Source organism: Marmota flaviventris, chromosome 20 (genome assembly GCF_047511675.1).
Source record: "Marmota flaviventris isolate mMarFla1 chromosome 20, mMarFla1.hap1, whole genome shotgun sequence".
NCBI lineage: Eukaryota > Metazoa > Chordata > Mammalia > Rodentia > Sciuridae > Marmota > Marmota flaviventris.
In genome coordinates, this window is record NC_092517.1 from 21,135,744 (window position 1) to 21,157,596 (window position 21,853).

General features: G+C 36.2%; 2 pseudogenes; one reads left to right on the forward strand and one right to left on the reverse strand.

Moving 5' to 3' along the window:
* Positions 1-1,709: 1,709 nt before the first annotated feature.
* Positions 1,710-3,546, reverse strand: LOC114107131 (nudC domain-containing protein 1 pseudogene; annotated as a pseudogene).
* A 14,815-nt stretch (positions 3,547-18,361) lies between these two features.
* Positions 18,362-21,417, forward strand: LOC139703052 (zinc finger protein 85-like; annotated as a pseudogene).
* Positions 21,418-21,853: the final 436 nt, after the last annotated feature.

Below are 21,853 nucleotides of genomic sequence, written 5' to 3' on the forward strand. Positions count from 1 at the left end.
ATGGATTAGGGAATATTACTTTCACTTAATAGTTAAGTAGCTCCTCAAAACTGTATATTTATGAGAAGAAACTTGAAAGCAACTTCTTTGGTACCAGGGAGAAGACAAAAGTAAATTTATGTGATCTTTCAATCTAGAAACCGTATTTTCTGACTTTGACATTTTCCATATACCCAAGCTACAAATCTTTTATTTTAAATTGGGGCAAAAATCAGTAATATATTTTAAACCCATTTAAATTTCTCTCTAGGAAACTGCATTCTGAGATGGGATTAAGAACATGTAAGTAATTCCCATCTTTTCCCTTCTCTTCTGTTAAGCCTGTTTTTTCTTCTTTCATTAAAATCCAATTCAGTGAAATACTTGCTCAGATTGACAAACGATAAGTTAGGAACAGCTATTTTCTATCTTACCTCTTTTTATCTTCATTTTCTGCTTTTTAGAGTAAAGTCTTATTAAGAAAAACTCCAGATAACTAAAAACTAAAAGAAACCCAGGGAGCTGGGCACAGGTTGAGGCAGGATGATCCAAGCCAGCCTCAGAAACTTAGTAAGGCCCTGAGCCACTCAGTAAGGCCCTGTCTCTAAAAACAAAACTAAAAAAGGTCTGGGGATGTGAGTCAATGGTTAAGGGCCCCTGAATTCAATCCCTGGTACCAAAACAACAACAACCACCACCAAAAAAAAAAAAAAAAAAAAAAAAAAAAAAAAAAAAAAAAAAAAAAAATAAGGGGAGCAAAAGAAACCTAGGGAAATAAAACTGAAAATCATGGTGAAAAAAATTAATGTACAAACAGAATTATTTTGTTTAAGCTGTTAGAAAAATAATGACAATAAATTCTTATTATTTTTCTAACAATGAGAATTTATTGTCCTTAGTCCTTGTTTGTAGACTACTACATTAATGGCTCTATTGAATCATACTTCCTGCTGTCTATGTCCTTATATAGTCCTCTCTGACACTGATTCTAGACTTGGCCATGTGACTTGCAAATATGAAGGGAGTACAGGCATGGTACTGCATATTGAAGCTTGCCCTCTTCAAACATTTGTTCTGTTGTGGGATGCAGCTCAGTTTAGCATACTAAAAGTTGAGAGGCCATGCAGAGCACAGCCTGTCAACTTACAGAACAGTGAAAAGTCATAAATCTTATTTTAAATCACTGGGTTTTGGGGTACTTACTTATGCAACAATGGATAACATGGTAGTTAACCTTATCTAGGTGGCAGAGCAAAACAATTAAAAATTAAATAAAGCTATGCTTCATCTGAAAGACAACCAAGATCTCTGAGCAACTTTAAGACTATTCAACCTGCTATACTTCCTGCTTTGCATAGACTCAGATATTTAGTCCATTTAAATAAGTATTTACAATACTCAACATTTCAACTGTTAACCTAAACATTCTACAGACGTACCAACCTAATCAATGAAAAGTACATGATATATATTTTTATTTTAAACACTGAACTACACATGTTTCATTTATAAAATATGAGATTCTAGCTTGTTTTTTTAAAATAATTATACTTGCCAATACTACATTTTTTTTACAGAAGCCAATGTTTCTAAATCTGCAGTTTCATTCCATAGTTTTTACAGTATCATAATCTTTTAAATACATTTCTAATATCCTTTAAAATATAAAAATCCATATGAGATATTTTTAACACATTAAAACTTAACAGGTTATGGTGTAATTACCCAGTCCTTTAGTCACTGCTGAATACTTTCCCAGTACAGAGAAGTCAACATGTTGGAAAAATTAATTCTCTGTATTTACTTTTATTAAAAAGAGGTTTTTGGTAGTGAGAACAAATAATCTCTCATTTGTTGCCTGAAAGCCTAAAATAGGATCATAAAATAGGATCCTAAAATAGGATCATTAGTTTCTTGGCTAGCTACTTGCTGCTTAGCAACCTGCCCTACATGCCTGCCTTCCTTTCTGTTGTAGAGCACAGTGGACATGGGAGTAGGCTGACGATAGATGAAAACTCGACGAATGCACTCACAAAGGGCTGCATAGGAGTAATTTGGAGCACAGGCAAAAAAATTTTTGTCTCTTTTTGATGCTTGGACATAACCTAGAGCATTGAAAGTTGCAATGTGTTCCCACATATCATCTTGTTTGCTGGAGTGTGGCTGCCAGAGTAGGGCGTCAACATCATGGTGCAAACAGAAGCAGGGCATTTCTTTAGGATCTACTATGACAGAGAAAAGGTACTGGTTGCTTCCAAGGTTTACCACATGAGTAGTTTTTAATGTACTGCCATCAAATCTGCATAAACTGGAACTCTCTTTAAAAAATGTCACATTCTTCTAACTCTTGAGCATTACAAGGAGGTTTTTCTTTATCTGGATTTGGATTCAGTTCTTCAGAAGTCAAATGCATCAAACGTTCAGCTATGGCAGCACATTGGGCTGAGTCTCTTATAAGTTCCCCTTGTTTATCACCAACCACTAGCTCAGGCCATGTCAATCCTTCGTTCTTTTTAATCAAGAAAATCTCCAAGCTATTATTCTCTTTAATTATCCAGGTACTGCTTTCATGATCAATAGATGAATACAGCTTTCCTTCCAATAACTGGCAATCCCTCAGCATAATGTTGATGTGATCAGGTAAAAACTGCACATGAACATCTTCTTTAATGCTGTTTTCTGGAAGCCGTACTGTGACTGTCAAATCATCTTCAGTTTGTTGCCAATAATACAGAGGTTCTTGGATTTTCTCTGACATATCTTCATTCATATTTTCTTCAAGATATGATCAACCTGAACAAATTTGAAGGACTTGTAGGAGACAATCATTAGACCATTTCCATTTGGCTCAATAGCAGCATAATTTGTCACCGATTTTCCATGGAGAATATCACGCTTAGTAATTTCATACTTTTTACCATCTTTATTTTTCTTACTGATAGTGACCCACTCCAGAGAAACATAGAAACAACTTCCTTTCATATCCAATTCTTCTTTCTCTATTCGAAGAATTAAGATAGCTATGGAATGTTCTTCAGCTTTTAGTAAAGAGATACTGTGAATTATGATAAAAGGATCCCCAAGCTCTTCATTAAACATAATCTCCCATTTTTCAGAAGCACTACTTCCACGTTCACCTGTTCCAATAACATATAATCTTCCAGTTCCATCTGACAAGGTAACCCAGGTGGATGATGTGAAATGGATGGATGCACAAAGGCGATTATCGCATGCTGTCAAATCTGTAGGTAGTCGAAACACCTCTCGTGGTTTTCCTAAGGCAGTATCCAGCATCACTGTTAAATTCATTATTCTTCCAAGGTTATCAATATAGTAGACACTGTCTTGATACCATGAATCACAGTGTAGGTAATTATACATCCCAAAAGCATGCATGGGTTCCAGTGTATATTGATCATCACAAAGTTTTACCTCTGCCACAGCTGCGTCAAGTTCCAGCTGGTAACAGGGCAGTGGCTCGAGAGAGAGCTTGTAACCCTCGAAGCGGGGGTCCAACAGAGGTCTCTTCACCCGCAGGGAGCAATTAGCCGCCACCTCCATCTTTTTCCAAGATCCAAGCGTGGGAATTAATAAAGCTCTTGTTGAAAGGTCTGCGCTTCACTCCTGGAACTGAGGCTCTGTTTTTTATTTTTTTCCATGTAGGTCTTTGAGATGTAATTTTAGGTCATTTATTTGTTGACTTTTTCTTTTATTAAGGAATGAACTCCATGCAATGAACTTTTTAGTAATGCTTTCATAGTGTCCCAGAGATTTTGATATGTTGTATCTGTATTCTCATTCACCTCTATGAATTTTTAATCTCCTCTTTGATGTCTTCTGCAACCCATTGTTCATTCACTAGCATATTATTTAGTCTCCAGATGTTGGAGTAGCTTCTATTTTTATCATTGATTTCTAATTTTATTCCATTAAGATCTGACAGAATGCAGAGTAGTATATTTACTTTCTTGTATTTGCTAAGAGTTACTTTGTTGCATAATATATGGTATAATTTAGAGAATCCATTTGCTGGTGAGAAGAAAGTGTCTTTGCTTGTTGAAGGATGAAATATTCTGTATATGTTAGTGAAATATAATGTATTGATGGTATTAGTGAGTTCTATAGTTTGGCTTTTGTTTGGAAGATCTATTTAGGGGTGAGAGAGATTTGTTAAAGTCACCTAGAATTATTGTGTTGAGATCTATTTGACTCTTGAACTTTAGAAGAGTTTGTTTGAACATAGATGCTCCATTTGTTTGGGGCATGTATATTTCTAATTGTTATGCCTTGTTGGTGTGTGGTTCCCTTAAGCAGTATGTAGTGTCCTCCTTTATCCCTTTTGATTAACTTTCACTTTAAGTCCACATTATATGACATAAGGATGGAAACCATTGCTTGCTTCCACAGTCCATATGAGTGATAAGATTTTTCCCAAACTTTTACCTTCAGTCTGTGGATGTCTTTTCCTGTGAGATGAGTCTGTGGAAGGCAGCACATTGTTGGGTCTTCTTTTTTTCATTCAATCTGCCAGTCTGCCTTTTGATTGCTGAGTTGTAGATATTAACATTCAGGGTTATTTTTGAGACAAGATTTGTATTCCCAGTCATTTTTGTTTATTTTTGGTATTTTACTTAACTTGTTTTCTCTCTGATAGTTTTTTCCTTTAGAGTGATACCTCCATTTTCTGAGTTTCATTGTTTTTCATTTTCTCCTCATGGAATATTTTGCCAAGGATCTTCTGTAGTGCAGGCTTTCTAGCTGTAAATTCTTTTAACTTTTGTGTATCATGAAAGGTTTTTTATTTTGTCATAAAAATATCATCTAAATTGAAATCTAAATTTTAATTTAGCTGGATATGATCCTTGGTTGGCACCCATTTTCTTATAGAGCTGTGTATATCTTGTTGCAGGATGTTGTAGCTTTCAGGGTCTCGGTTGAGAAGTCAGCACACATCCTAATTGGTTTTCCCCATAAGTAATCTGATTCCTTTCTCTGTGGCTTAAAAAATTCTCTGTTATTATATATGCTAGGCATTTTCAGTATAATATGCCTTGGTGTAGATCTGTTGTGATGTACCTCCTCCACTCCTTCTCTGTAATTTCTTCTGCTGTTCTGACCATGGATTCAAATAATGTAGTATCTTTGTTTGAGGCAAATTCTTCCCTTGGTTTTTCATGTTGTTCATGCAATCTTACCTTGAAACAGGGCTAGAGGGTGTTACAGTTTTTTTCCTATAGGCTGATAGTGTCCCTGACGGGTTCCAAAACCTCTCTTTTAAGTGGAAGATGAGTATTCACAGTTCCCAATACAAACAATATGCAGCCTTAAACCAAATAGCCCTTATTAAGCTGTTTATGGCTTTGTCACAATATACAGAAAAGGCAAGTCCAATCATTATCTACAATATAAACAGTAGGTTTCAAAAGGACCTGCAGTTTCTAGTGTGGACAAAGAGAGAACCAGGAATGGGGTATAGGATGAAATGTTGAGGGGTTAGGAGGTGAAGATACAGAGTTATTAGATCTTAGGAAGGGTGAAAGAAATCAAAAGAAGTTGGATAGTAGCAGGAGAAAAGAGAGAAAGTGATTTTGAGGAGACATTTAGGTGGGAAGACAGTAGAGAGAACAAAAAACAAGCATAAAAATTAAATTAAAAATGTAGAAATAGGAGATAAAATAATATACAACACAACTATAGTATACTATTCAGACATCCCAGACCTTGGTAGCCTAATCCATGAGAAGTTTTTGGTTTTACAAATGTTGGATGTGAGGGTGGAAGAAGAGGGAGAGAGAAAAGAAAAAAAAGAATATCAAAGGAAGATACAAGAATTGTTTTTGTTGGGTTGTTTTTGTTTGGTGTGAACGTACACACCTCACCAAAAAAAATAAAAAATAAAAAACCTTTAATAACCTAATTTAAATATGGTAAAATACTTAGATTCTGCCCTAAAAATTAAACAAGTGTGTAAAGACATATAAAAGCGACTGAAGATCACTTATTAGGCTAAATAAAATGATAATTTTGCTTTTCTGCTTCATTTGTCTCACAGTATTATGGGTGCACACTCTCCATCATTCACAGGGCATCCTGAGACATTGGTCAATTCACAAAATGCCAGGTTCTCATTTCCCCACATTATGCTTGCTCATCATTCCATCTTAATTGCCAAGAAAGTCTTGAGCCTGGAAAACAACAAAATATAGATAAATTGCTAGATAATCATGAACTTTGAAAATTACCTCAGGAATCAATAGAATACATTAGTAGAACCAGATGTGAAGAAATATAAAATAAACCTACAAATCAACATTTAGCTTAATTGCAAATATTTTTGAGAAGTTGAAAAGCTGATATGGGAGCACATGCCACTAGTCCCAGCTACCTGTGAGACTACAGCAGGAGGAGGATTTGGGCTAAGGAATGTGAGGCCAACCTGGAAAAAACCCAGCTCCAAAAACCAACCCACCAAAAAAAAAATACAACAGTAATCATATTTTAAAAAGACGCCTTCACAGTTCATTTCTACCAAACATGTAATAAGGAATCAGTAACAGTAATTCATGATTACATCTAAAAATAGAAGAAAATTGACTAATTCTTTTTGTGAGGGCAGAATTACCAGATAACACAGCATAAGAATAGAAATTGCTGACCATCTTAGATGTTGACCCAGATATTCAAACGCCTAGCAAACTGAGAATAACAACGAAAAAAAAGATTGGACTTCATGACCAAGAGGGACAATATGGTCAGTTTCCAAAAAAAAAAAAAAAAATCATTTTCATAGAGAAAAGTTTTTGCCAGATCACTTACCAAATTACTGTAAAACCTATGGCAAATTAAGACCAGAGAAAAATTCTTTTTTCATTCACTAAAGGACAGATATGAACTGTTTTCATATTTAATGGTTAGAACCTAAGTATTTCACAATTTAGTTTTAGAAAAAAGAAAAAAATAGTAAGGTTTTCTGACTTCTAATTATTGTTCTGAGAACATTGAATAGGATTTTATACATCAAAAGTCAGCATATGCAGATGAGTCTATTATTTCTCTGTTTCTAATCAATTTTCATGTACTAATGAAACATAAGACTTAAATTGGTTCAATAATGTCATGGGTTAAATGGTCAACATTAAGTCATGTAAATTATATATACTAGCAATGGGCAGAGTTAATATCAAGGCATAAATCCATTCACAACTATAGGAAAAATAATTTAAAATGAAATTATTAACAAAAGAACTGTTCACTGCAATGTAAATGTGAAAATACAAAAAAAAATACGGAAACAAAATTGGAAAACAGCTAATATGCAATGATCAAAAGTTTGATTTTGTTAAAACCACAGTGTTTCACAGTGGGTCTGCAGATTCAATATAATTAAGCCAAAATCCAAAAGTCATTTTGTAAAAAATTACCCAGCTGACTCTAAATATCATAAAAATTCAAAAAATTAAATAACCCAATGTTGAAGTAAAAAATTGTGATCTTTTAAAGAAAAATGCACATTGCAAGCAAAATATATTGTGCATGATATTAAATTTGGGTAAATATTTCTTGATGGGAGTCTCCCCGGCTCCAAAGACTAACTTCCCCATCTCCCAAGAAGAGCCGTCCAATGGTGAGCCCTGCTGGGCTCACATGATCCTTACCCACCAATCAGACTAGCCTTCCTGGCTCTCATGATCCTTACCCACCAATCAGAAAGCACCCCATGCCAACTGTCAAACCCTTCAACCATTAAACTCTCATAACTGTAAAACCACCCCTGGCTATATAAATATGCAGAGCTGTTCCTCAATAAATGGGAATTTTCTCCAATGATGAGCTTTGATCATTCTTTCATTTCTTAAACTGCTGATGAGCAGTATTCCCCATGCATGAAGTGAGGGTCTGTGTTAACTTAGGAAGAATTGGCCTGGATTGACATTTGTCATCACAGCTACTACCTGATGAGCTTGAGGGAATTTTGATTACTTTCATGATAACTTTCTTCCTCCCAGATTTTCTGCACGTTTCCTACCATCGATGTTTTGTCTCGTATTTCAACCAAGTATATCCCAGTAGGTATCATTATTGAAATTCACATATATTCCTGCTCTTCCTGCAGCTAACCTCTAGAACAAAAATGCAATTTAATGTCTTGGTGAGTGGTTGAAAATATTCATCTTTTATCCTCATGCAGGCTGAAGTGTATTTATTTTATTTTTATTGATTTTTTAACATAAATCACAACAGAATGCATTACAATTCTTATGAAAAAGTTTTGCTGTATACGTGTAATATCTAAGGTTGTATAAAATGTATGTTGTCACCAATTCATGTGTTCATACATGTACTTTGGATGATGATGATGTCCATCATATTCCACCATTCTTGCTAACCCCCTGCCCCGTCTTTTCCCCCCACCCCTGTTCCCTATATAGAATTCGCTATTTCTCCCATGTTCCCCCTCTCTACCCCACTTTGAATCAGCCTCCTTATGTCAGAAAACATTCGGCATTTGTTTTGGGGGGGGGGGTTGGCTAACTTCATTAGCATTATCTTCTCCAATGCCATCCATTTACCTGAAAATGCCATGATTTCATTCTCTTTTATTGCTGAGTAAAATTACGTTGTGTGTGTGTGTGTTTAATATATATATATACACACCACATGTTTTAATCCATTCATCCATTGAAGGGCATGTAGGTTGGCTCCACAGTTTAGCTATTGTGAATTGTGCTGCTGTAAAATTGATGTGGCTGTGTCCCTGTAGTATGCTGTTTTTAAGACTTTGGTGTATAAACTGAGGAGTGGGATAGCTGGGTCAAGTGGTGGTTCCATTCCTGGTTTTCCAAGGAATCTCCATACTGCTTTCCATATTGGCTGCACTAATTTGGAGTCCCATAAGGAATGTATGAATGTGCCTTTTCCTCTACATTCTCACCAACACTTACTATTGCTTGTCTTCATAATAGCTGCCATTCTTACTGGAGTGAGATTATATCATAAGAGTAGTTTTGATTTACATTTCTCTAGTTGCTAGAGATAATAAACATTTTTCCATATATTTGTTGATTGATTGTATATCCCCTTCTGAGAAGTGTCTGTTCAGGTCCTTGGCCCATATTTTTTTATTGGGTTATTTGTTTTTTTGTTTGTTTGTTTTGTTTTGTTTTTTGGTGCTTGGCTTTTTGAGTTCTTTATATACTCTAGAGATTAGTGCTCTGATGTGTGAGGGGTAAAAATTGGCTCCCAGCATGTAGGCTCTCTGTTCACCTCACAGATTGTTTTTTTTTTGCTGAGAAGAAATATTTTTAATTGCATTCCATCCCATTTGTCCATCCTTGGTTTTATTCTTGTGCTATAGGAGTCTTATTAAGAAAGATGGGGCCTAATACCACATGATGGAGATTAGGGCCTACTTTTTCTTGTGTTAGATGCAGAGTCTGTGGTTTAATTCCTAGGTCCTTGATCCACTTTGAGTTTTGTGCGTGGTGAGAGAGAGGGGTTTAATTTTACTTTTTTTGCATATGGATTTCCAGTTTTCCCAGCACCATTTGTTGAAGATGCTATCCTTTCTCCAGTGCATGTTTTTGGCACCTTTGTCTAATATAAGATAACTGTAATTTTGTGGCTTAGTCTCTGTGTCCTCTATTCTATACCATTGGTCTACCATTCTGTTTTGGTACCAATACCATGCTGTTTTTTTTTTTTTTTTTTTACTATTGCTCTGTAGTATAGTTTAAATTCTGGTATACTGATGCCACCTGCTTCTGGTATACTGAAGTTCCTGCTTAGAATTGCTTTAGCTCTTCTTGGTCTCTTATTTTTTTCAGATGAATTTCATGATTGCTTTTTCTATTTCCTTGAGGAATGCCATTGGTATTTTGATCAGAATTGCATTGAACCTGTATAGTGCTTTTGGTAATATGGTCATTTTAATAATAGTAATTCTGCCTATCCAAGAACAAGGTAGATCTTTCCATCTTCTAAGGTCTTCTTTGATTCCTCTCTTTAGGTTTCTGTAGTTTCCATTGAATAGATCTTTCACCTCTTAAGTTGATTCCCAAGTATTTTTTTTGAGATTATTGTAAATGGGGTAGTTTTCCTCCCTTCCTTGTCAGAGGATTTGTCACTGATATACAGAAATGCCTTTGATTTATGGGTGTTGATTTTATAACCTGCTACTTTGCTGAATTAATTTATTAGTTCTAGAAGTTTTCTGGTGGAGCTTTTTGGGTCTTATACGTATAGAATCATATGGTTGGCAAATAGTACTAGTTTAAGTTCTTTTCTATATTGTATCCCTTTAATTTCTTTCATCTGTCTAATTGCTCTGGCCAGTGTTTCAAGAACTATGTTGAAAGAAGGGATGAAAGAGGGCAGCCCTGTCTTGTTCCAGTTTTTAGAGGGAATGCCTTTAATTTTTATCCATTTAGAATTATGTTGGCCTGAGCTTACAATAGATAGCCTTTATGATGTTGAGATATGTTCCTGTTATCCCTAGGTTTTCTAGTGTTTGGAACATAAAAGGGTGCTGTATTTTGTCAAATGCTTTTTCTGTATTTATTGAGATGATCATGATTCTTATTTTTTAAGTCTATTGATATGATGAATTACATTTATTTATTTCTGTATTTTGAACCAACCTTGCATTCCTGGGATGAATCCCACTTGATCATCGTACACAATCTTTTTGATAAGTTTTTAAATTCTATTTGCCAGAATTTTGTTGAGAATTTTTTGCATATACATTCATTAGAGATACTGGTCTAAAGTTTTCTTTCTTTGTGTCCTTGCCTGGTTTTGGGATCCGGGTGATATTGGCTTCCTAGAATGAGTTTAGAAGTACTCCCTCATTTTCTATTTTCTGAAATAAATTGTAGCGTATTGGTATTCATTTTTCTTTAAAGAACTTGTAGAACTCGGCTGTGTATCCATCTGACCCTGGGCTCTTCTTGGTTGGTAAGCTTCTGATGGCTGCTTCTATTTCCTCACTTGATATTGGTCTGTTTAAATTGTGTATGTCTTCCTGATTCAATCTGGGAAATCATATGAATTAAGAAATTGGTCGATGCCTTCAATGTCTTCTATTTTATTGGAGTATACATTTTCAAAATAATGTGTAATTATCCTCTGTATTTCTGTAGTGTCTGTTGTGATATTGCCTTTTTCATCATGTATGCTAGTAATTTGGGCTCTCTATCTCCTTCTCTTTTTTTAGCAAGGCTAAGGGCCTGTCAATTTTATTTATTTTTTCAAAGAACCAACTTATTATTGTCAATTTTTCAATTGCTTTGTTTTGATTTCATCTCTGATTTTAATTATTTCTTGCCCTTTACTGCTTTTGCTGTTGGTTTGTTCTTCTTTTACTAGGAATTTGAGATGAAGTGTGAGATCATTTATTTGTTGACTTTTTCTTTTTAAGGAATGAACTCCATGCAATGAATTTTCCTCTTAGTACAGCTTTCATAGTGTCTGAAGGATTTTGCTATGTTGTGTCTGTGTTCTTTTTTACCTCTAAGAATTTTGTAATCTCCTCCTTGTGTCTTCTGTAACCCATTGATCATTCTTAAGCATATTGTTTTTTTTAGTCTCTAGGTGTTGGCAAAATTTTTATTTTTAATTTTGTCATTTCCAATTTTATCCCATTGTGGTATGACAAAATGCATGGCAGAATCTCTACTTTTTTATTTTCTCAGAGTTGCCCTGTGTCATAGTGTATGGTCTATTTTTGAGAAGGATCCATGTGCTGCTGAGAAGAATGTGTATGCACTTGATACAGGTTAAAATATTCTATATATGTCAATTAAGTCTAAGTTATTGATTGTGTTATTGAGCTCTATAGTTTCTTTATTCAACTTTTGTTTGAAAGATATGTCCAGTGGTGATAGAGGTGTGTTAAAGTCACCCAACTTTATTGTGTTTTGGTCAATTTGATTCTTGAACTTGAAGAGTTTGCTTGAACATAGCTGCACCATTATTTGGGGCAATTATACACCAACAAGACATAACAATCATAAATATGATTCTCTTGAGCAGTATGTAGTGTCCTTCTTTATCCCGTTTGATTAATTTTGGCTTGAAGTCAGAGTATGGACACCCTTGCTTGCTTCCACAGTCCATGTGAGTGGCATGATTTTTCCCAACCTTTCACCTTCAGTCAGTATATATCTTTTCCTGTCAGATGTATCTCCTGTAGGCAGCATATTGTTGGGTCTTTTTTTTTAATCCAGTCTGTTAGCCTATGTCTTTTGTTAGGTGAGTTTAAACCATTAGCATTCAGGGTTATTATTGAGACATGGTTTGTATTTCCAGACATATTTCTGTATTTTTGTTTAACTTGACTTGATTTTTCTACTTTGATTAGTTTTTTTTTCTTTAGGGTACCACTTCCCTCAGCTGATTTTCATCATTGTTTTTCATTTCCTCTTCATGGAATATTTTGTGAAGTATGTTTTGTAGTGCCAATTTTCTAGCTATAAGTTCTTTTAACTTTTGTTTATCATGGAAGGTTTTTATTTCATCTTCAAATCTGAAGGTTAATTTTGCTGGATAAAAGATTCTTGGTTGGCACCCATTATTTTTCAGAGCTTGATATATGTTGTTTCAGGATTTTTTATCTTTCAGGGTCTGTGTTGAAAAATCTGTTATCCTAATTGGTTTTCCCCTATATGTAATATGATTTCTTTCTCTTGGAACATTTAAAATTCTCTCCTTATTCTGTATGTTGGGCATTTTTATTTCAATGTGCCTTGGTGTGGGTCTGTTGTGATTTTGTTCTTTGGTTTCCTGTTAGCTCCTTGAATTTGGATTTCCAATTCTTCATGTTTGGAAAGATTTCTGGTATCATTTCACTGAATAGATTGTTCATTCCTTTGGTTTGGACTCTATGCCTTCCTCTATCCTGATAACTCTTAAATTTGTTCCTTTTATGCTATCCCATATTTGTTGAGTGTTCTGCTCATGGTTTCCTGCCATTATCACTGTGTGGTCCATGTTCTTTTCAAGGTTATTTATTTTATCTTTATTGTCTGATGTTGTGTCTTCCAAGTGGTCTACTCTGTTGGTAATGCTTTAATTTGAGCTTTTAAATTGGTTTATTGTTTATTTAATTTCAAGGATCTCTGTTTGGTTTGATTCTAGAACCTCTATCTCCCTGTTGAGGTGATATTTTGCTTCTTGGAGTTGTTTATGTAGCTCCTTGTCAAAGTGACCTTTCACTGCTGTATCTGCTCTCTCACATCTTCTCTGAGGTCACAGAACATTTTAATCATGTATATCCTGAAGTCTTTCCTCTGTCATTTTTTCTGCTCTGGCTGCCAATGATTCTAATGATATGTTGTCTTGATTTGTTTAGGGTACTTTCTTTTCTTGTCTTTTCATGTTGCTTGTGTGTTCCTTTCCAGCTCTGTGGGTCTGCCAGTTGGGCAGCTGTTCAGTGTGACCAGGGCACACCCACTTCTTGTGAGCAGTCCCACAGTGGGGAACTGCTAAGTGAGAGGGGATGGGAGTAAAGTTTGGAGTCCTACAGAGAGACCAGGTGCTGGGAATTCTCCAGGCAAAAGAGGGAGACAATACTGGGTGCTCAAGTCAGACAAGCAGTCCCAAAAAGAGACCCATGAGGTGCAGTCTCTCTGCGGGGATTGGTGGGTAGCACTACTCGCTTCCAGACATCCTACACCAGGAACAGATTTCCAACCCTGGTTACTTACATCATCCAGAGACACCAGCTTAAAACAGACAAACTCATCTATTGAATAAGACAAACAGAAAAGAAATGGATCTCTAAAACTAGCAACAACCCTAGTTTCTTCTTTTGATCATTTTTGTTTTCTGTTCTACCCCTCTATCCTTCCACCTCACATCCCCAACATATGTGAAACCAGGAACTTTGCATGAAGTAGGAGGACTGAGTCATCTGTATCATATAATATAGAGGTATTGTATAGCTCTTTTGTTTTTTCTTCTTTCATTTTTCTTCCCCCCTCAAATTTGACTATTTAACATCCTGTATTTTAACTACTATTATATTTAGATAATAATTGAATCCAACATTTTTGTACATTGAGACTAAATGGTAAATGTCTTAATAAAAACGATTTTTCCATAGGCAATATATTGTGGATATTGGGATCAGTTAATATTGTCCTTCCCCACCAAGGAGGGATCTTGGAACTCTACAAGAGCACTACAAACTTATAGAGTAACAACACCCCAGATCCACAAGTGGAAGGGTATTTAAACACTGTTTTCTACATTAAAATTTTAGGTTTTGGTGGGAATTGGAAGTTTGTAGGGATCCAGGCAATGGCCTTATTCTCACATCCTCAACTGTAGCGAGTTTTCTCCAAGTTCCCTTTGGCCTAGGTTTGGTGCTATTTCTTTGCAGGTAAAGATTTTTTAAATGCTGTAGGAAATATGTGAGAGATTACTCCAGAGATCTAGTAGTCAGTAGTGGTCTTTACATAAGCACCACGTGGGAAATATTCTTAAAGTTTCACTCCATTTTTCTTGACATATGTTCTGTGATTCCTGAGGAATAGCATGGATGGTCATGGGAAACATACACATGCTAGGCTCAAGGATTTCAGTTTTACTCTCCCAGATATATATATTTCTGGACTGGCTGAAACATATTGATATAACTTTACTAGTTTATATAGTTTTCAGGGAGAAGTCAAAGATATGGAGCCTGTTTTCATAAATCCCCTATCTTCAAAATGCCAGGTTGTCTTGTGATATCATTCCTCTAATGGGCTAAGAAAAAATATTTTTCATTCATTTACATTTTTTATCATTTTTGAAGTTTCATGTGTAGGTGCATTTTTTTTTTTTTTGAAATTCTCTACCCCTACAAAATTAACTCAGAAACTGACCAATATTTTTAGGTATACATTTTTCTCCACTATACTGTGGAAGTTATTTTAGGTCCTCATTAGTGCCATTCTCCCTAAACTAGTTTCTATTAAGTATTTTCCATGTTTTTATCCTATTTTTTTTCCATTTTGAAACATGATTTATTTCTTTGTTAATATAATTTACTACATCTCACAGGAAGTCAGATTCACCCTTTAAATTTATTTTACTAATTAAATAAATAGTTACTTACTCAGAACCCCTGCTTTGACATAGCTTTGAATCACTGTGACCAAAGAACCTGAGAAGAACAACTTGGAGGAAGGAATATTTTATTTTGGCTCATCATGGTTTTTGTCCAAGTGTTGAAAATAAAATACAAATAAACTCATTCATGTTGATTTTGTGTCAGAGACAGAGAGAGTGTGAGAGAGAGAGAGAGAGTCAGAGAGACAGAAAAAGTGAGAGAGACAGAGAGTGTGAGAGACAGAGAGAGAGTATGAGAGAGGGAGACAGAGAATGTGTGAGAGGGTGAGAGGGACAGAGAGAGTGAGAGAGAGACAGAGACAGAGTGTGTGAGAGACAGAAAGAGTGTGAGAGACAGAGTGTGAGAGATAAAGAGACAAAGAGTGTGTGTGTGAGAGAGACTGAGAGAGACAGAGACAGAGAGTGTGAGACAGAGACAGTGTGTGTGTGAGAGAGAGACAGAGAGACAGATTGTGTGAGAGTGTGAGAGTAACAGAGAGACAGAAACAGAGAGAGTGTGAGAGAGACAGAGAGACAGAGACAGAGTGTGAGAGACAAAAAGACAGAGACAGAGTGTGAGACATAGACAGAGAGTGTGTGAGAGAGAGACAGACAGTGTATGAGAGTGTGAGAGAGAGACAGAGAGTGAGAGAGACAGAGACAGAGAGTGAGAGACAGAGACAGAGTGAGAGAGACAGAGAGACAGAGAGATAGAGTGTGTGTGTGAGAGAGAGAGTGAGAGAGAGAGAGTGTGTGTGAGAGACAGTGTGTGAGAGAAAGAGAAAGAGACAGAGACAGAGTGTGTGAGAGAGACAGAGAGTGTGTGAGAGAGACAGAGAGACAGAGTGAGAGAGAGACAGAGAGAGTGAGAGAGAGTGTGAGAGACAGAGTGTGAGAGAGAGACAGAGTGTGAGAGAAAGACAGAATGTGAGACAGAGTGTGAGAGAGACACAGAGATAGTGTGAGAGAGACAGAGTGTGATAGAGACAGTGAGACAGAGAGAGTGTGAGACAGAGAGAGTGAGAGAGACAGAGTGTGAGACAGAGTGTGAGAGAGACAGAGACAGAGTGTGAGAGTGTGAAAGAGACAGAGAGAGTGTGAGAGAGACACAGAGTGAGAGACAGAGACAGATACAGAGTGAGACAGAGTGAGAGAGAGACCCAGAGACAGAGAGAGAGAGACAGAGACACAGACACAGATACAGAGTGAGAGACAGAGACAGAGTGAGAGAGACAGACACAGACACAGAGAAAGAGTGAGACAGAGACACAGAGTAAGAGAGAAAGAGACACAGAGACACAGAGACACAGACACAGTGAGAGAGAGACAGAGACAGACACAGAATGAGAGAGTGAGAGACTGAGACAGTGTGTGTGAGAGAGACAGAGTATGTGAGAGACAGAGACAGAGCTGAGACAGAATGAGTGTGAGACAGAGACAGAGGTTTCAGAGACTGAGATTTCATAGAGAAATTGATTTCAGAGAGATTTTAGAGAGGGATATATATTTCAGAGAGGGAGAGAGATTTTAGAGAGATGGAGAGAGATTTCAGAGATATATATGGAGATACTTCAGAGAGAGGGAGATAGATTTCAGAGAAAGAGATATTTCACAGAAGGAGATAATTCAGAGAGAGATTTCAGAAAGACGGAGAGAGATTTCAGAGAGGGAGAGAGATTTCAGAGAGGGAGATAGAGATTTCAGAGAGAGAGAGATATTTTAGATAGATATTTCAGATATTAATCATTTGTTACAGTAGTAAATGACAAAAATTTCTCTTTCAACATGTTGTCTCTTTATGCTGTTATTTTCCCCTTTGCTGTGCATAGCCATAACCAGTATTAGTCCTTGATATTATTTGCTGTGCTCTGAGTATTTTTTAGAGAGTCACTGCCTCTCACCACGGCCCTCACAGGCAATGGCAGCTGGGTTCTCCTGTGTGGAGTGAGCTGGCTGTAAAATAAAGCTAAGCAAAGGAAGGCATCAAAGCCACATGACACAGGAAGTAACTGTAGAAAGTGGAAATGGGATGGCACTTAGGGGTTGAGCTTCCAAACTGGAAGGAGAGCATCAGATTTGGTTTGTTTACTGGGGGAACAGCAAAGGTTTTTCCATAGAATGTTCTTTGGCCACTTAAGGTAGGAGGTAGGCTGTCCAGGCCCAATGGGTGATGCCCAACTCCAGGGCCACCAGAGCAGCCTCACTGGCCCAGCAAAGACTGAGGTCCCTGCTCTGCATAATGCATTAAGTGGGAGGAGCCACCAAATCGCTTGCAAAGCCAAACCAGAATCCCCTGGGCTCAGGGCCAAGTGAACAGGCTGCAGGAGCTCAGGGTGGCTGCCTACTCCAGTGTTTCCCTTAGGTTTCATTAGCAATTTTAAAGTTCTGGGGCATATTCTCTGGTCTTCAATCCAGTGTGGTTGACATTGACCTGTGACTGTTCTATTTTCCCAGCATAACGTGTTAAAGAGGATTTCTTCTCTCCAACACATACTTTGGAACCTTTGTCAATAATCAACTAAAGGAAATTCTGTAGGTCTCTGTAGCTTGTATTGTCTCACTGGTCTCTGTGTCTCTTCCCAGAAGGACTCTGCTTCTGTCCCTATGGTGCGGTCATATAATTTGAAGTCAGAAATAGTGATTCTCTGTCAGGCAGTTGTATGTAATGACTGCCATTTCTACATGTGTCATCGTTCATATCTGAGGCTTCTGCCATCCCTCCAATGGCTTGGTAACTTTGGGGCTCATTCTGTGATAATTCCTTCCCTTGATTGCTAGTGGACATCTTGGCCTTGTCCCATTTACTACTCAGCTTGTCTATTTCCTCATATCTAAAAGATAAGTTTTCAGTATACTCAGAGAATTTAGAATTTTTTTCTTCTTGTTCCCTCAACTCTGTTTTTTGTGAAGCTAAATCTCTCACTTCCTGCCACTTTTCCCTGCTACCACAGTGCTCTTTATCTTTTGTTTCAGATATCTTACTTTTTACTAGCATTTCTTTTAGGTCATTTTTCAGGGTTTCCCTCACCTCAAAAAACATCAGGTCCTGCATTTCCACGAAGACCTTAAATTTCTCCACAATAGTTGTTGATATATAATCTTTGTACTCGAAATCTAACATCTGAGGTATCTCCTCATCAGTACCTCTTACCTGATTCCTTTTGACACAGTTTGTTTTTTCCTCTTCCTTTGCAAATCTAGACATTTTTGACTGTACAGTTGACAGGGTATCTATATTGTCCAGATCATATTGTTTTCACTTTTGAAGAGTAATTTTAGTTCTTGCACAATGGTTAGGCTGCAGAAACTTAATATCCTTAAAAAACTCTCATCCACTTGGATGCCTCTGCCAGGAACAGACCAGTTTCACAGACATGTGGTCTACACGATGTGTGCAGTAGTCTCTACCTGGGAGGAGATCGCTACCTCAGTGATGCTCAGTGAACAAAGGTGGGAGACTAAACACACATATTCTGCTTATTACTATTAACAATTCTTGACTAAATTTTATTCCATTTTCTGTGTGTTGGTTTAGTTCAGTAAACTTCTTTTAAATGATAGTTTACTATTCCCTTTGAGTAATTCATAACTTATTTTCTTACAGTAGATTTAGCCATATTTTTTTTCTGTTGATAAGCAGGAATCCCTTTTTGAACAGTTCCCAAACATTTGCATGTTTCATATTTTCCTTTTTAATGAAACAGAAGAAAGTTGGTAGATTTTTAAAATATATTGTGAAAAAGGAAAGGCTTTGTGTAACACAATGTATTTTCCTCTACTATATTGCTCTCCATAGTAATGTACTCATCTTGGATACTGTGAACACTAAGATGATTTGGAAAGTTCTCAAAGTAATTTTCTGTATACATTTTCATTTGATTGATATGTTTCTGCATTAACAATGGGCTTAGATTTTATAACCTACTCCCATGCTGCTGTTCCTTTATTGCTGTAATTTTCTATGTTTGCAAAATATACTCAGCCCAGTACAGTAAGTAAACATGATAATTATTTTTATTTCAGCCATGACTTCTCATCATCCTCGAGATATTTTACCAGAGCGGGGAATAAAAGAAAGAGAGGGAAGATATGGAAAGTATGACCTTGACCATTTACAACTAAGAAAACAATGGGAAAATACAGGTGAGAGTAAAGTTCAAAAATCGTATTATAATGGACAAAACCACTTAGTAGTCCCTATTTATGATAAAAATTTTATGGTCAAATGACACCAGAAACAATTAATATCTGAAAAAATTCAATTTATTTCACTTATTTCTGAGGAACTGTGTGTCTGTAAGAATATATCCACAGCCATTTTTTAAGTGAAGGGAAATATGGAAAATTTGAAATCTGGTCCATGCATCAGTTTTTAACTTGGCCAATTATAAATGTAGCACTGAGTTAAACTACCACTCAAACATTTGCACAGAGAAGATATTTTTAAAAGTGATAATTTGAGAGTTTCTTTGCAAAATGTCCATTTTTCTGCAAAAAAACAGTAATTTCTCCTTGTGCCCAAGTAGACAATATTAAGAATTGTAGAAATGTTTCTACTTCCCAACTATTGCTCAATGATAATTCTGATATAGATTTCTGGAAAGTGCACTATATAGATAATGCTATAAGTAACACCATTAGCCATGTCTCTACCCTGAGTAATTACCAGTATATTGACATTGGTGATAAAAATTATGAATATAGAGCAACTCTTGGTAAATTTCCAATGAAATACGTGGGAAAGTTTGCTTCAGTGCTCAAAAACTATTACTCATCCAAATATTCATAGTCAAAACAAAACTTGCAAATATAAGGTATGTGAAACTGCTCTTAATCACAGTGCAGAGCTTGCTCAATACAAGATAATTTATAGAGAAAAAGAGTCCTATAACTTTAAAGAATATATCAAAGCATCAGCTTGCTCAACATCTTCTAAACACAGTAGATATTATGTCAGTGATAAACCCTATAAATTTAAAGAATGCAAAAAAAACTTTTAGTGAAAGGTTACAAGTTGTTAAGTATCAGAGGATTTGTACTGAAGAAATGACCTGTAAATGTAGAAAGTGTGCCAAAGCCTTAAAAAATTTTCAACTCTTACTTAACACCAAAAAATTTATTCTGCAGAGAAGACCTACCAATGTGAAGAATGCAATGCACTCAAGAACTTTACTCAACATCACAGTGTTCATACAGGAGATATGACATGCAAATGCAAAGAATGTTTCAAAACTTCTAATAAGAGCTCAATTTTTTTTGTCACCAGTGGACACACCCTGTAGAGATGCCCCACATATTTAAATGATTTTGCAAAGCTTTTATTAAAAAACCAAGCCTTAAAAATCACCAGAGAACTAATACTGGAGAGAAGCCCTACAAATGTAAAGTGTGTGGCAAAAGTTTTAATACAAACTCACATCTTGAGTGCCACAACAGGATACATAATGGAGAGAATCCCTATAAATGTAAAGTGTGTGGCAAAAGTTTTAATAGAAACTCAAATCTTCATTGCCACAGCAGGATTCATACTGGAGAAAATCCCTACAAATGTAAAGTGTGTGGCAAATGTTTTAATAAAAACTGGAATCTTGATTGCCACAATAGGATTCATACTGGAGAGAAGCCCTACAAATTTAAAGTGTGTGGCAAAGGTTTTAATACAAACCCACAGCTTGATTGCCACAACAGGATACATAATGGAGAAAGCCCTACACATGTAAAGTATGTGGCAAAAGTTTTAATAGAAACTCACATCTTGATCGCCACAGCAGGATTCATACTGGAGAAAAGCCCTACAAATGTAAAGTGTGTGGCAAGAGTTTTAATCAATCAACATCACTTACAAAGCACCAGCGAATCCACACTGGAGAGAAGCCCTACAACTGTAAAGAATGTGGCAAAGCTTTCAATAGCATCTCACAGTGTAATTGCACAAAAGTATTCATACTGGAGAGAAGCCCTACAAATGTAAAGTGTGCCACAAAAGTTTTAATACAAACTCAGAGCTCAATCGCCACAACAGGAATCATACTGGAGAGAAGCCCTACAAATGTAAAGAAGCCCTAAAAATGTAAAGTGTGTGGCAAGAGTTTCAGTCAAAAATCATCACTTACTCAGCACCAGCAAATCCACAGTGGAGCGAAGCCCTACAAATGTAAAGAATGTGGCAAAAGTTTTTATCACAAAGCATCACTTACTCAGCACCAGAGAATCCATACTGGAGAGAAGCCATACAAATGCAGAAAATGTGGAAAAGATTTTAATCAACAATCATCACTTACTCAACACCAGAGAACCCACATTAGAGAGAAGTTCTATATATGTGAAGAATGGCAAAGCTTTTAAAATTGAAGATCACATCTTACTAAACATTATGATTTTACACTGCAGAGAAGTTTTACAAGTGAAAACATTGCATCAGTGTCTTTAAGGATGAATCAACCCTTATTTCACAATAGTTCATCACTATTTCATACCAGAGATATGATAGCACAGAAATAACACAAGTGTAAAATAGGTGACAGAGTCTCCAAAAGTTGTTCACACCCTACTCAGCACCTCAGAATTCATACGAGTGAGAGGACATGTGGAAAAATTTTTGCAAAACTTTTGGCCATTGATCAAAAATTTTTTAAACACTGGAGGATTTAAAACATATAGAAACCTAAAGATTATGTCCAAGACTGTATTCAAATTTCATACATTTTTAAATTTCTGACCTCATATCTGCAGCAAGTGTGGAATAGCATTTGTCCAAAGTGTGTACCTTAGATAACAGCAA